This window comes from Chelonoidis abingdonii, chromosome 2 (genome assembly GCF_003597395.2).
Source record: "Chelonoidis abingdonii isolate Lonesome George chromosome 2, CheloAbing_2.0, whole genome shotgun sequence".
In the NCBI taxonomy this organism is placed as follows: Eukaryota; Metazoa; Chordata; order Testudines; family Testudinidae; genus Chelonoidis; species Chelonoidis abingdonii.
The window spans coordinates 200,203,643-200,219,222 of NC_133770.1; the positions used below are offsets into that span (position 1 = coordinate 200,203,643).

General features: G+C 40.2%; 1 long non-coding RNA gene across 1 annotated transcript in view; it reads left to right on the plus strand.

Annotated features, from left to right (window-relative positions):
• Positions 1-9,573: 9,573 nt before the first annotated feature.
• The window catches only part of LOC142046373 (uncharacterized), a 49,782-nt gene continuing 43,775 nt past the window's right edge, over positions 9,574-15,580 (plus strand). Inside the window, exon 1 of the long non-coding RNA XR_012655333.1 lies at positions 9,574-9,724. This is a non-coding gene — a long non-coding RNA (uncharacterized LOC142046373). The remainder of the gene's footprint in view (positions 9,725-15,580) is intronic.

The following is a 15,580-nucleotide window of genomic DNA, read 5'->3' on the forward strand; positions in this document are numbered from 1 at the left end:
ATGTTTATATGTTAGGTTCTGTGTAGGACAGTGTGGAGATTTGGCATTGCAATCAGTTAAAACACTCCCGGCTTTGAGTTTCATTGCAAGCACATAAGACACAGACAGGTCTGTGGCTGGAAGGGAACCAGCCTGAGACCATTTCTGCAACTTCTTCACAAATACACAACTTTCATCTTAATATTCTCCACGATCACTTAGAGCCATCTTTTGGGGGCCCCAGTGGCCTGTAATCTTGCTCCTCTTACTCTTTCAAAGGCACAACTGGGCTACTTACCCTACAAAGAGATTTTTTTAAGGGGTCTCCTTAGTTCTACTGCCTCTACCTCCCTAGGAAAGTGCATGAAGGAAATAGGCTTGTCTGCCCACCATTCTGTAATAGCCTGACCAGAAAATGCTTCAGCTTTAAATCAGTTTAGCTCATTCTGAGAGCTTGTTCTCCATAAAACTCCTTGAAAATGATAGTTTTCCTATATTCTGGGGCTATAGATCACATGAAATTGCCTTTAAAGCAGCATCAACTGGACTCTGAGAAGCATTTCCTGGTCATGCTACTCCTGAATGGGGACGTAGGTAACGTGTTCTGTTGAAACAACAGAAATGGAGAGAGGAGGGGAAGTGGGCCAACTCAGCAGCCATCTGCCTTCTTCAAAAAAAATCCTGGTATGACTTCCCTCATGAAAAGTCCAGGAGCAGGAACAGCCAACCAGCTATCCTAAAGACAATGAGGTTACCAGTCCTTTTCCCTCAGAAGATACCTAAAGATGAGGTGCAATCAGAGAATCAGTTCTGTGGGGGAAAGAGGCCAGTTTTTTAATGAAACCCATGAGTTTCATTAGCATTTTCTACAGGTGGGTTTTCTTATTAATCAAAAAGTCTTTCTTAAGTGAACTCCAGAAGGTGTGGGCAGGGGTGAACTATTTTTTAATTTAATTTGATAGGTTTTACGCAGCCTTAGTTCAGTTGTGTTGCAGTTCTAGGTTTTGTGGGTTTTTTAAGGAAATGATGAAAGCAGTACTGTACAGCAGATAAACATCTGTAAATAGATATGGAAGCATACCAAAATCCAGAAGGCTTTTTCACTCTTTAGAACATTTTATGTGTCCTGTGAAGTAAATCTGCCTGTATGAGTCACTCTCTAAAAATAACTTTACATTTTTAAGGAAAAAAAGAGCAACTGAATCAGTACAAACTGTAACTTAAGGGACATATCAAACATAATTTATGTCACACAGAGCAAAATCTTGTTTAAGAAATAGCATCTAATTTGAATATCTTGCCATATTTATTGGTTATTTCACATAGATAAGGAAGCAATGTAAAAAAACCAAAGCAAAGCCAAACACAAGCCTGTTAATGACAACTTTAAAGAATACAGAGTAAAATGTTTTCTAAATAACAAAAAGTTAGATTAAGCATTGACTCTAATAGGTTGCTACTGAAATAATTGGAAAGGAAATTCAACAGTGACTAGACTTTCCTGCACTTTGTTCTGCAATATTAATTTAATTACATAGAAAAAACTGTGAAAAGACTGTTATTTAAGTTGCCATATCAAGCACTTAGGAAATGCCTGATTCACAGCTGCCTGTGCAACCTAAATTCACCCCCTTAATGCATCTAACCTGTACACTGAATGAGGCAGGGATCTTGTGGGAAAAATAGGGTGTGATCATGTAAATAGACTATATTATAATGCATACTCACAAGCAGACTAAGTTAAGTTTTCATGGGCAACTGTAAATCTGGTCTTTCCTAACTTTTGAGTGTTTGAAGTTGCAACCTAAATAACATTGGTTGTGCTGTTGTGGGATTTTTGTTGGTAATTTCCTAGATTTTTTTATAAAGGCAAATGTTAAAATACAATCATTATTTTCAGCTGTAGCAATCTCCCCATCATGAATTATCAGCAGGGTTTGATATTCTACTTAAGCTACATGAATAACTAATCAGTAGAAGGATATTATCCAAGTAGGGGGAAATGAGCCACTAATACTATGTGCTGGGTCCACAGGGTGGTTAGGAGGAACCTGACCTGGCTCTCTCTCTTTTACACATGTCAGGGGCTCTTGCCCCATGTGGAGCCCTGAGGACAGAAATGGAATTCACAGGGTTTATATGGGGAGCCTGACTCAGCTCTCTTTTCCCAGTCCCAGGAGCTTGAAGAGCTCCTGCCATCCAATGTCCTCAGCAGGAGATGAGACACAGGAACCATATGTGCCAGGTTTGGAGCAGGGGAGAGCAAGGAAGCCTGGCTCTCGCCCTCCTGCTCCAGCATCTTGCAGGTGTTCAGTGCAATCTCTGATGTTGGTAACAGCAGTAGACTGACTTTCCCCTCAGAATGTTCCGTGATTTCAGCTTGCTGCCAAAGCTGTCCCAACAAACATTAATGAGAGAAGGGAAAACACTATTTTAAACACGTTACAAGTCAGTTAAATCTGACCTAAATTTCATGGGACAAAGAAAAGACACTTCTCTACCCTGAGAGCTATCCTACTGGCAAATATTAAATGCCTGCTACAAAAAATTGAGGTGTAAGAGCTTTTCAAAGAGAAGGCCCCAAGAACCCTTTTATAATGGAAAGTGTCCAGCAATTTTAATTACAGAAGCCACTATCAGCTCCCTCTATAATCAGGGAAGACAGAAAGTTGGTTATAATAAATAGGGACAGGAAAACAGCAACAGATAAAAAACCAAGCCAAAAGTCAAGGAGAATGATGGAAAACCCAAACCTAGAGACAATGAGAAGACAGAAAGAGCAAGCTTACAGTCAAAGTAAAGAAGCAAATGTAGATCCAGGGAAGAAAGTGCAGCATATTATTAAAGAGCCAGCAAAATGTGAAGCAGAATAATCCTTTCAGCGGGGCTGTAGATTTAAGTCAGCTATTCTGAAGTTTATGGTTAGGTCTTATAGGGATTCTCAGTAATAGAAGTACAGCTGCAGCTCCATAGTTAAGGTTGAGTTCCATTTTACACTTCAAGCAAGGATTCAATGGCCTTACTCTATATGGAAAATACAGTATATCCTCCTCAAACTTACAGCATTTATTCTTGGAGAACAGACTGAATTTGCAAACTTAACTCTGTCCTGTGACACTATGAGAAGAGAAAAGACAAATACAAAAAAATTCTTCACATCATTAAAAAATTCAGTTTAATCTAATCTGGAGCCACAAACGCTAAAATGTCCGAACCATGATGATATGGTTATTATATTGAGTTGCCACTGAGTAGAGTTAATGTTGTTTGGGTACTTGATTTCCATACCTAACCATGTTTGGATTTCTTTTAAGTTTAACCTTCTCTGAATTTCCTGGGTTTGTAATGTTTGGTTTGGGGATAATTATAACATTCTTGTAATATTTTTACCCTTAAGTTATTAATACAGACTCTCAGCCTTAACTCCATTTTAACAGTATTGTTTGCCTTGGAATACTAATTAAGTGTTATGAAATTTTAATGAAAGGATGAGCTAGATTAAGGTACTATGAGAGTTTACTTTACTGGTCTCATTAAAGCAGAAAGTAGGGCTGATTACCTCTTTTGTTTCCAAGTTATTGGTAATAAAACATTTAATTCTATAGTTTTGACAGCTTCTAGAGTTCAAAAGTCATAAGGGAGGCCCCCTCAAATCATGGGATTATTTTAAAAATAAAAATTATTCTTGGGTTCTTTATATATTTGCCTTCTGGGTTCATGTTTTCAAGCTTTTCTTCAGAAACATGAGGGCTAGACACTTTCATTTAAAAAATGGAAGCTTAGAGTCTCATGTAAATCACAGGACTCCAAGAGATGGGGCTTTGAAAAGCAACAAATATTGTGAGAGTTGACAAAATTATGCAATGATTCCATGCATTCTTTTCACAGTTATAAGCAAAGGGCTTTTCTGGAGTCCTGCTTCTCCCTGGCAGTAACCATGAGAGATAGTGGCAGCTGTACCTGCAGTGGAAGTTAGAGTATGCCGCAGGCTGCTCTACCTACCTGTGGGACTGAGCAGTTAGAATCAGCAAGTTGTAGTCAGCTGCCTGTAGGTAGCCTACATGGTCTACTATGTCCAAGTGCACTTCAGACATAGTGCATAGTACTGAATTGGGTCCAGTGCCACTGACTTTCCTGGTGAAAGTACTTTCAGATTCATCTGTGTGAATGTAATTCTTGAATCTGAATATCTCATATCCTTGAAGTGTTAGCATTAATTCACTTATATTAGACTGGGAGGGCAGACTGAATCAGACAAAACATGCTCATTTCATGCACAATCAACAACAAAAATGTTACTCAAACTGTTTAGAACTTGGCATCTATGGGCACTCATTGCTGCCCTGATCCTGCCTTTCTAACTCTCCTTCAGGTCAGTTCACTTTATAGCTACTGGAGAGGACAATGTCAATAAGAGCATTTATTTTTCTCAATATTTTGTGATTTACACACACAAAAAGAGACTAAGACTGACCTTTTCTTGTTACAGATTCACCACTTTCCTCCTCACCTTAGTGCATGTCGCCAACCAGCCTCCCCATCTTGTACTATGCCATGCCAACATGTGCTATCATATTATCACTTTTGATCCTTTTTGACTGACTGCAACTGTGCTGTGTTGAATTGTCAATGTTTGAACTTCAGTTTTCCTTTGCTGCTTACTCCACCCTGTACCATATGCCCATTCTATCCTGTACCATATGCCATGTCATCCTGAATTGTGATGCTCATGCAGTCTCTTCTTTCAGAGTTGCCATTCTTCTTTCATTCCTCTTCCCTAGCTCATTTCCAGGGCTGCTATTCTATCCTGATCTCAAAAAACTGCTGTGTTGTTGTTTTTTTAATCACTGCTTTATCCAACAGACACAGAGTTAACATACTTAATGTAACACTGCTAAGACAGGTGAGTAATGCTGCCTGTAAACACAACTTTTTGTAATACCCACATATCAACTAGAAGTATTCTAGCTGGTGATTCTTGTGATTAGCTTACGCTGCAGTGTATCATTCTGCCCGCTAGATACAAAATGAAGCCATGTGCACTATCATAGCTTCTCCTATGTAATCCCTTGACAGTTACAAGCCATAAACTTGAAAAGGCAAATGCATTTACCAGTAATATGCATCAAGGGTTTTTGTATTTAATTTGTTTCCTCCAAACCAGCGTTACACATATTTCAATCACTTTAGGTGGTTTGGGCTAGAAGCAGGGCTGATCTGCAAGACCAAAGAATTAGTTAACATGCTCAGGGCAAGGACGTCCAGAAGGCAGCCAATGAAGCATGAGAACCAGAGATTCTGAGTATGTCATGATAAAGCCTAACGAACAAGGAGATATGAATGATGAACTTACAAGTGGTAGACAGTCACGTTGATGTTAGTTGCTACATTGATATATGGTAATAGGACAAAGGTAAATCCTAGGCAGTCTCAGACCACTAGAAACCTATAACTCTAATTATTTTAAAAAAAGACTTTTAATGACTTCTGTTATAGTCATCTTTCTCCCCCCGCCAACAAAGAAATTCTAGCTGTATAAATCATTTTGTAGGAGAAGTAAAATAAATAAAACACTAGATTTCAGTATATAAAATGATATTGTTCCAAAGAATAGAGCAGCAAACCTCAGCTTGAGCAGCAGAATAAAAGCACTGATAACATTTGGAGTTCTAGAAAAGCTTAGCAGGAGAATCAGGAGAAGGGGATTGGGGTGGAAATCTTTTTGTAATATCCTATGTCATTTGAATCAATTAATAGCTGGGGTGGAAATTTGAAGCTCAAGGGACCAACAGGAAAATGTGGAAAAATGTCTTATTGATCCACCAAATGTTTTTCATCAAGAGCTTAATGCACTGATATCCCAATGAGAGAGGAATTGCATTTTTTTTTCAGCCAGCATTACCCCTGATGAGATGGCAATTTAAGAAACTGGTAGCAGCAATGATTAACATCATGAACTGTACAAAACTGTACAACTAATCTAAAGGCCATGTGCATGATAGATAGCAATCCCTCTCTCTGCCTCTCTTTCCCATTTTTGGTTTTAATTATTTCTTAAGAACAGAGTAGATACAGGCGTTTCAGGGAAGGTGGTATTTCTACTACACTCACTGATTCTGCGTTGAAAGGAAGGACCAGGCCAATAGAGACCTGAAAGCCATATCTGAGTTAAGGGAGAACAAAATGCCTCCTTTTTCATTATTTCTCTTGAAGTGAATTTCTTCTGAAGTAACAATGGGGTTGTTAGACTTAATTCTTTCGTGCTGCTGAATGCCAGCTCTCCCATCAGCCATCGACACTTATAGCCTGTTTAATATTACTTGCATTATTAATTCTAGAGGTGCACAGGTTTATTGCTCAAATGGTATAAGAGACTAGTATGAAGAATTTTTTCCAGCATGAAAGTCAAGTAGCATTCATAGTAGAATTGATTTCTATACAAGGAAAGAAGTGTCAAAGCTGAGGAGTAGGCACTTCAACCAAGCAAGATGTTTCAATGGAAAATATCACATGCTATTTAAGAGAGAGACGCTGACCCAATAATAAGCATGCTCACATGTGACTACATATATATCAATAACATATCTGCAGATCACTTGCATTCTTCTTTCCATTTCTGTCTAGAAATTAAACCAGTCTCAATCCCCAGATGCTTTCATTCATTGCATTTCTCTGTATAGCCCTATATCAAACATTTCTGGTGCTGCTTCAAACAGCAACTTTTAAGCATACTTTTGAACGTATATTTTTCTGTGTTGTTTGGATGGCACTTTAAAAAAAATCAGTCTTAAAGTTTTGCCTTACATTCTAAAAAATATTATGTGAAACCAGCATTCATGAAAGGTGCCCGATTGGCAGCTCTATAGACTCAGGAGTTCAAATTCTCTAGAAGAGGGGTTCTCAACCTTTTTCTTTCTAAAGCCTCACCAACATGCTATAAAAACTCAAGGTCCCAGTGGGGAGGTAGGGCTCCAGTCACCAGAGCGCGGGACTCAGGCTTTAGCCCTGTGGGGCTAGGACTTGGGGCTTCAGCTGCAGAGTGCAGGGGCCTCAGGGCTTCAGCCATTGTGAGAGGGGGAGGAGCTCTGGACTTCAACCACTGGGGTAGGGGGTGCCTTTAGCCCTGTGGGACTGGCAGCTTGGTGCTTCAACTGCAGGATCAGGGGGATGGGGCTCCAGGCTTCAGCCACTGGGGCTCAGGGCTTCTGCCTCATTGGGCTTGGGGCTCAGGGCCCCAAGCTTTAGCCTCACAGGGCAGGGGACTCTGGGCTTCTGCCCCAGAGAGGCACCGAGGCTTGTAGCTCCAGACTTTAGCCCCACAGAGAGTGCTAGGGCACAGTGCTTTAGCCCCATGGGAAGAACATGCTTCAGCCCCATGGAGGCATTAGGACTCGGGGCTCTGGGTTTCAGTCCCATGGGGGGCACCAAGGTTGTTGGCTTTAGACTTGTGGGGAGTACTAGGGCTTGGAGCTCTGGGCTTCAGATTGGGAGAAACCATCTCAGATTGGGAGAAATGTCTTTGTTCAGGGACACATTGTTGTTTGTCTCTTGGACCATTCCATCATTGGCCTTTCTGTTGAGATTGCCAACAAGCTAAGCAATTAAGGTTACTTATGATATTTTTGGGACGCTTTTCCAATGGGAAATAGACAGCCGTGTACTGAGGCCAGATCCAGCCCCCAGCCATTTTAATCTGGCCCTCAAGCTCCCACTGGGAAGCAAAATCTGGGGCTTACCCTGCTCTGGCGCTCGGCGTTCCGGTGCTCCAGCTGGCGAGCAGGGTCAGGGGCCACTCCATGCAGATCCAAGAAGCAGCGGCATGGCCTTGCTCTGGATCCTACGTGTAGGGGCAGCCAGGGGGCTCTGCTCTGCCCCCATCCCAAGCACTGCCCCCACAGCTCCAATTGGCCAGGAATCACAGCCAATGGGAGCTGTAGGGGCAGTGCCTGCAGGTGGGGCGGCGTGCAGAGCTGCCTGGCTGCACCTCTGCGTAGGAGCCGGAGAAGGGACATGACACTGCTTGTAGGAGCTACTTGAGGTAAGCGCTGCCCTGAGCCTGCACCCCAAGCCTCTCCCCATGCTCCAAGCCCCTTCCCCAGCCCTGATCCCCTTCCCACCTTCTGAACTCCTAAATCCCAGCCTAGAACACCCTCTTGCACCCAAACACCTCATCCTCAGCCCCACCCCAGAACCTGCACCCCCAGCCAGAGCCTGCACACCTTCCGACACCCCACATCCCACCCCAGCCCTGATCCCCCTCTTGCCCTCCAAAGCCCTTTGTCTCAGCCTGGAGCACCCCCCTAACACACCAAACTCCTCATCTCCAGCCCCACCCCAGAGCTCTGCAGCCCCAGCCGGAGCCCTCAAACCCCCCCCCTTCCCCACACACACACCACTCTCCAGCCTGGAGCCTCTTCTGTACTCTGAACTCCTCATTTCTGGACCCATGCTGGAGTCTTCACCCCCAACCAGAGCCATCACCCACTCCTGCACCCCAATCCCAACTTTGTGAGCATTCATCCATACAATTTCTATTCCCAGATGTGGCCCTCAGGCCAAAAAGTTTGCCCACACCTGATCTAGCCCATAGCTGAAGGAGGCAGGAGGACAGGACCATCCACCCACAAAAGGTAAGACAGAATTGCAGTCCCTGTGCTCAGTGACTTTTCACAACTTCTTCCTGCTAGTGCCACCAGAAGTGAAAGACACCACGTCAAGAGTAGGAGGGAGATGGAGTCATTGCTCTGTTCTCCCTCTGAACCACAAATTTGCTGACCAGAACACGGAGCACTCTATGGGATGGGGCAGCGTGCGCATTCTTGCCATATGCTGAGGCACTCCTGAAGGGAATGCACTTCTTCTGACAATACTCCTCCCTAAGCTGCCCATAGGGTGGTGCAGGTTTGTACTACCCACAATGTGCAATCTGGCCCATAAAGTACATCTCATGGTGTGTCACACACTGAAGTAATTAATAATCTTCAGTAAATATTATATGATATACAACCGGTGTTCAAAAACCTTACAGCAAAGAAATTATTCAACTAAAAATACATATGTGTGGGAAATATTTAACGTGTTACTGGATCTACATCCTTTCTTGTAAACAAAAGTGCATGTACAATGTATATCTAGGGTTTGTTTTTTTCAAAGTCATTTTTGTTTTGTGTGAGATGCTTCTCATGGGGGTATTCTTAAAAACTACTCTATCAATCTTTGTCAATTCTTGGTGCAGTCATTAGTGAAATGTCACCTTTCGAATTCTTCACACTGGGAGTGTAGACAGCTGTAGCTTTTGAAAATAAAATCTTAAAATGACATAATTAGTGCACTCACACACACTCAAATGTAGATTATGAGAAAAGAGGGCTAAAGAAATGTCTCAAATTACTGTTCCTTGGTAAACACTAGAATTAGGAGACTTCCCTGCAGAGATTTGACTTCTGACCACCATGGTGACTTCCCGTATCTTCTGACTTCCCATGCAGTCATCACCCTTATAACACTATGAATTTTGCTTTATATAAATTGCTCCTGTTCCTGAATATGGGGTATTCTCTATTCTTACTGTAGGGATTGCTTATGAAACTTCAAGTCTACGGGCTTGTCTTCACTACTGGGGAGATTGACACTGCTGCAACTGATGCAGTAGATGTCAATTTAGTGGGTCTAGCGAAAACCCACTAAATCGATGGCAGAACACTTTCCAGTCAACTCTGGTACTCCAGCTCCCTGAGAAGATAAGGTAAGTCAACTGGAGTGCATCTCCCATCGACTCAGCACAGTGAAGCCACCGTGGTAAGTCAATCTAAGCTATGTTGACTCAGATATGTGAATAACATAACTGGAGTAGCGTAACTTAGATCAACTTACCTGGTAGTCAAGACAAGCCCTTGACTAAGATTTTTAAAAGTGACTAGTGATTTGGTTGTCTTTATGTTGAAGAATTATTTTTTTAAAATACTAATCAATAATGATGCAGCATGAACACAATATACTCCATGCATTGATAAGGTGAAAAAATTATAAGTTAGACAACTAAATATCAAGAAGAGATTCTATGTTGAAATTTAGCAAACAGAAGATAAAACTGTAAACTTCCAAATCTTTGATTTTACAGGATACCTTTTCTATGTAACTGTCCTTTGAGACTATTTTTCCCCTTTTCATAATATCACACATTTTCCCCTTTCTGTTTCCTTTCACGCTGAAATCACAATGAAGCAGATAAAGGCTTCAACTTTGAGTTAATATGTGCTACAAACTAGGAAGAATCCATTGTATGACAAGTTTAAAAACAGACACAATGACACCTGGTGGTACTGAAAAAATATAGATTTTCTTTGAAAACTCAGAGCTTAAGAAAACACAAATAAAACAATTATAGGTATTTGTTAAAGAAATTTCTCAAGCCTGAAACTTAAAGCAGCTTCTCCAGGATTGCTAGTTGTGTTTATACTTCACTTATTAGACTATGCAGTCTGTCGTAGGGAAGCTGTGCTGTTTAAAATGAGGTTCCTCACCACACATCTCTATTACTGAGGCAGAACACACTTGATTTTTTTTTTCAGTACAGAAAAAAAAAATGTAGTTCTGGGATGCATATTTGTTATGGAGAAGATATTACCGTAATGTATTCTCCAGAAAGATTAACAAGGTTAAGTGTAGATTGCTTAGCTCAATAGAATATCGGGGTTTAATCTTTCCATCCTCAGTAAAGAAAATAGTCCCATTACAGTGATTATGATTACTCACATGAGTAAACAATACGTGCACAAGTAAAAAATTACAGGACTGCATCCTTAGTTATGACTTCAGTTACAGCAGATGGAATGACTTGACAGGAAAACCTAAAAAAAAGTACTTTTTATTCTAAGAATTTAAAATTTCATATTTTCTGCTTTGAAAACGATCAGACTAGTTGTTGTTCAAAGGCCACTGCATTATGGATTCATTTGAGATGAACAGATAAACCAATATCCACCAGCTATTCAAAGGATTTAAAATGCTAGATTCTCAGAAAATAAGCCTGGACCTCTAATAATTGAAAATGAACTCTGCTATTCAAATAATTATCAAGGGAAGCATGAAGAGAAAAAAATATATTTAGGGCCTTACAGGTCATATTATATCAGTTCTTAAAATGTCACATAATATAATGCACTCTACCCTAATTTCAAATGGATCATGCAGGGTAATGTAAATATATAGGGCTTTGCCAACTTTATAGCTATATTGGTCTCTACCTTTCATCACAAGGGACCCAGCCAGAGAACCATCCTCTCTTCTCCACCTATGTTCCCATCCAACCCTAGTGCCAGCTGATATTCTATTCCCCTCCTAGGTTGTACTCCCTCTCTCTCTTGAGAAGCTCAGCTTTACTTCCTGGCTTCCCTTCCCGCCTATGTTTGAGGTGCTAATGTTTTAAGGTCAGAGAGCTTCACTAATGAATTAAGGGAAACTGCAACAACCACAGAAAAGATGCAAGGCAGTCTGGCAGTATATAAGAGGACTACCAAGCAATCAAGGTAATAGACTCTGTCATACATTAAGTAAGGATGGAGCTGGATGGCTCTGTTCATGTTGCTTGGCCAGGCTGTCCCTAGCTCTAGGGTGAATGGACAAGGAAGAGGAAGGTATAAGGAGCCTCTACCCACACTGTACTCTATGCATGAGCCGGTATAATGGTAATTTCTGAACTCAAGACACTTCTCTGCTAGTGTGCAGAGAACGCAAATCAATCTAAAAATGGCATCGGGGACAGTGACATGACATGGCACCTGTTCATTGCTCCAGTATACTGATATGTCTGAAAGCACTGTAAGAAACAAGCTGTGTCGTCCAAAGGAATGGGGCAACATATTCACCCAGCCCCTACAAAGAGGCAGCACTGCATCACCATCAGCTTACTCAAAGCCATGTGAAATTAGCACAATCTGGCCCACAAATTGCAATCTTCCCCTTTTAGAAGGCCTCATTCCTTTTTTACCTACACTGGTTCTGTCTGTGAGTACACCTCGGACAGACTTCCTGTGGAGAATGAAATCCAAAAATCAAACACGGGTGATTGTATGATGGACAGACATTACAGATTGCAAGGGACTTGTCCGCTGTGAAAATGTAATTATTTCAGAAAGAAGTTTCAGGTAAATTACCAACAGAGAGCCAATGCTAGACACAAATAAAGAAAAGGAACAGGCCTTGAGTTGAATAACACCTCTCAGCGGGCTCTTGGTTTCCACTATTTTCAATGGAAGTAAGTGAACTATTATAACACCTCTCTCCAGTAGAAAGAGAAATACTGTAGATTCTTTTTTTTAAGTTATTTTTAATTTTTAAAGCCTCTTTAGACTACATGGTTGCTCACTTTAGCAAATAGACACGTATCAATGACCTTTTGCAACAAAATGCCAAAGGAAGAGGCATTTAATAACATGCACCTTCTGGGATTAGTGTTTGAATTTTATTCTTGGCATGCTATTTTGACTAATTGTTAACACAAAAAAAAATTAAACTCTCCTCCCCCCAAGTCAGCTAACAGATGATGCATGTATAGAAAAATAGTTCATCAAAGGACTTCATTTTCCATGACAACTACAAAGAAACAAACCTAAAAAGCACTCTTTTGTGGATTTAATGTGGGTAGCATAATCTCCAAAGATTGCACATTCCCCATTTTTTTCAATATATATACCATATGTTATGTTTATGTAAACTTTCATTTTAAAGGTTTTTTAAAAAGGTATATGAAAAGAGATGTTTACCATTTTATTATTATTATGTATTGTATTGTTATGTATTGTTTGTACTGAAGGAGCACCTTTGAGCCACAGTCATGGATCAGAACTTCATTGTGCTAAGCACTGTACAAACAGAATAAAAAGACAGTATCTCCCTCCTTCCCTGCAGTGCTTGCAATGTAGGAAAGAATCAGAATTCTTAAAGAGTTATCAACTGAGATATATGCATCAGGAGCATTTAAGATATTCATACAAATCTTTTTGCTTTGTTAGAAATTTAGCTGTTGGGCTGGGTAGGATTCATATCACGGATAGGCCTGTTTGTGCCATTAAGGCACAGGCCTAAGGAAGCCAGACTCTCAGCTGCCCTAAATTGATGTCAGTGGAACTATGCTGATTTATACCAATTGAAAATCTATTACTCTGTGTTTAGAGTGCTATAGAGCTGTCCTTCCCCATAAATTTCATACCTCCTGATGGACAACATTTCTCAGAGCTCCATATACACTGAATAATCTCTTACATGGCTATAGCATTCACTCCTCTCCACAGTCAGCCAGCCAGTTGTTATGGGAGTAGGGAAGAGAGGAATTATTAGAGTCCAATATGAAGATATATTGGTCTAGTGTGCTGTGCAATATTTTCCCAAAGGAAGTGAGGGAGGACCCATCACTTGGGACATTTACATCTCTACTTGACAAAACATTAGCTTCATATTGTATATTAGCTAATCCTGCATTGGCAGGGAGAAGGACTAGATAAACTAATAGGTCTTTTACATCTTTAACTTCTGTGACTCATCACATAGAAGCATAGCATGTAAGAGATCCCATCAGTGAAAATGCAACAGCCAAAGAGAATGCGTCCACACAAAGAAACTCCGTAAGTACACTGGGATTTTGCCAAGTAGTGTTAATTTATTAAGGACTTAATTCAGCAATGTATTTATGCATGCGCTTAACACTCAGCATGAGTAGCTCCATTGATTTCAGTGGGACTATTGAAGCATTTAAAGTTAGGCATCTGCTTAATCCTTGCTGAATTGGGGCCTGAGTAGGCTGGTGGTACTGCAGCACGAGCACATTTTAAAGATAATCTTTTGCGTAGACACTTCATGCATCTGTCACACAAAACCAAAATAATTTTGGTTCGATCAATATTGTTGACTTTTTTACCTGATTGATTGATCGTTTTATAAAGTGATGATACTCTAGGAAGTGGGCTCATTATTATTGTCAGAGTGCCAATCAAGTAAGTTTTCATAAGTGAAGCACCTCATCAATAACAATGGTAAGAAACACTGATGATATTACAAAGTGTAGAGCAAATAGAGAAATATTTTCTTATATAATAAAATCAAGATTTAATTTAATTAAAAGATCAATGCGAGGGTAGTCAAATTGCTATTCCATCGGTTAGTGGTAATGATCTTAATACATGAACCACATTAGTCTTAATTTTTGCTAACTCTAAATTTAAGTGATAACCAATTTTTTTTTTCAAATGTAAGAAGTACAGGTGGTGAAGATTCTGTGAAGAACAAAAAGTGCCTGTTTAGATGGAATTTCAGCTGCTTTTATTTGCATTGTGTTGTCCTCATTTTTGTTATCATTAAATGGAAAACATTTTTCGTAACTATTTTTATTGAACATTTAATTTGGGTGAGTGTGTAGACAGTTAATCCAGTGAGTAGGAGGAGAGAAAACAAGACTCCTCCCATTCTGCATTCCTCTCTGTCCTCTCCCTGCCCATAAGAAACTCTGCTTACCCACCCCCCGGGCATGTGGATTCAAGGATGTGTTGTTCACTCACAATGTAGCTCACAGGGAGTATTTTGACATCTTCCTCATATGTATTTCAGTGGTTTTCATATTCTAGAAAACTAATACAGCAATATGATGAAAAGCTTTTGAACTGGCCCCAGAAACACAAAAGTCCCAAAGATGCAGAGACCAGCTTACAGAATGCCATTTATCATTCATCTGCATCTCAAAAGGAGCATGTGCTTCTCAAAAGCAATGTTTCTGCAGTAGAATATATTGAAGTTGAAATAAGAAAATGAAGAAGATTCCTCATAGGATACCACTGGAGTAAAATCATAGTTGGTATCTAGGAAATAAATATCTCAAGAAAACAATTGGTTTTCTTTAACAGAAGTAGTAAATTAAACAAAGTACATGTGGTGTAATTGTAAGGATTGTTGTGCATCCATTCATAAAAGTAATACCACTCTTCCTCATGTCACTATCAAGAAGATGACATTATGGAAATGTAGAGTTACATGGAAAATATATATGTGGTAAATATTATCTCAGACAGGATTTGGAAACATTGATTTTTTTTTTATGTTTAATTGGCATTTCCTGGATAGTGAAAACAGAATGAAGTTTCTCACAGCACCTCATCTCTGCTAACAAATCAATGAGCTCCTTTTGTTGCATTCTTTGTATTACTCTGTTGAAATATAGGTTGAATTTCACTCATGTGAGTGGGTCAGCACAAGGCATATGCATCATTTAAATCTCATTTAATCCCTCAAAACATGGCTTAAATAGGATTTACATTCTGCACGGACAATGTACTGACCCCCTGCATGAGGGTGAATTTCACACTGAGGGCAGACTTAATCAGTACTAAAGTTGTGTACAATGCTAGTGATTCTCAATACCTGATTTAAGAAGCTACAAGTAACAGGGACATGGATCAATAGACATGGGACAACAGGGACTCTGTAAGATTCATAATACAACCATAAAGCCTGAACTGAATGCTATTTGAGGCCCCGAGTACATTGTAGGTATAGAATCAGCCACTTCTCCAGCGTCCTCTCATGGCTTGGTGTAGCCCTACAACACCCTGCC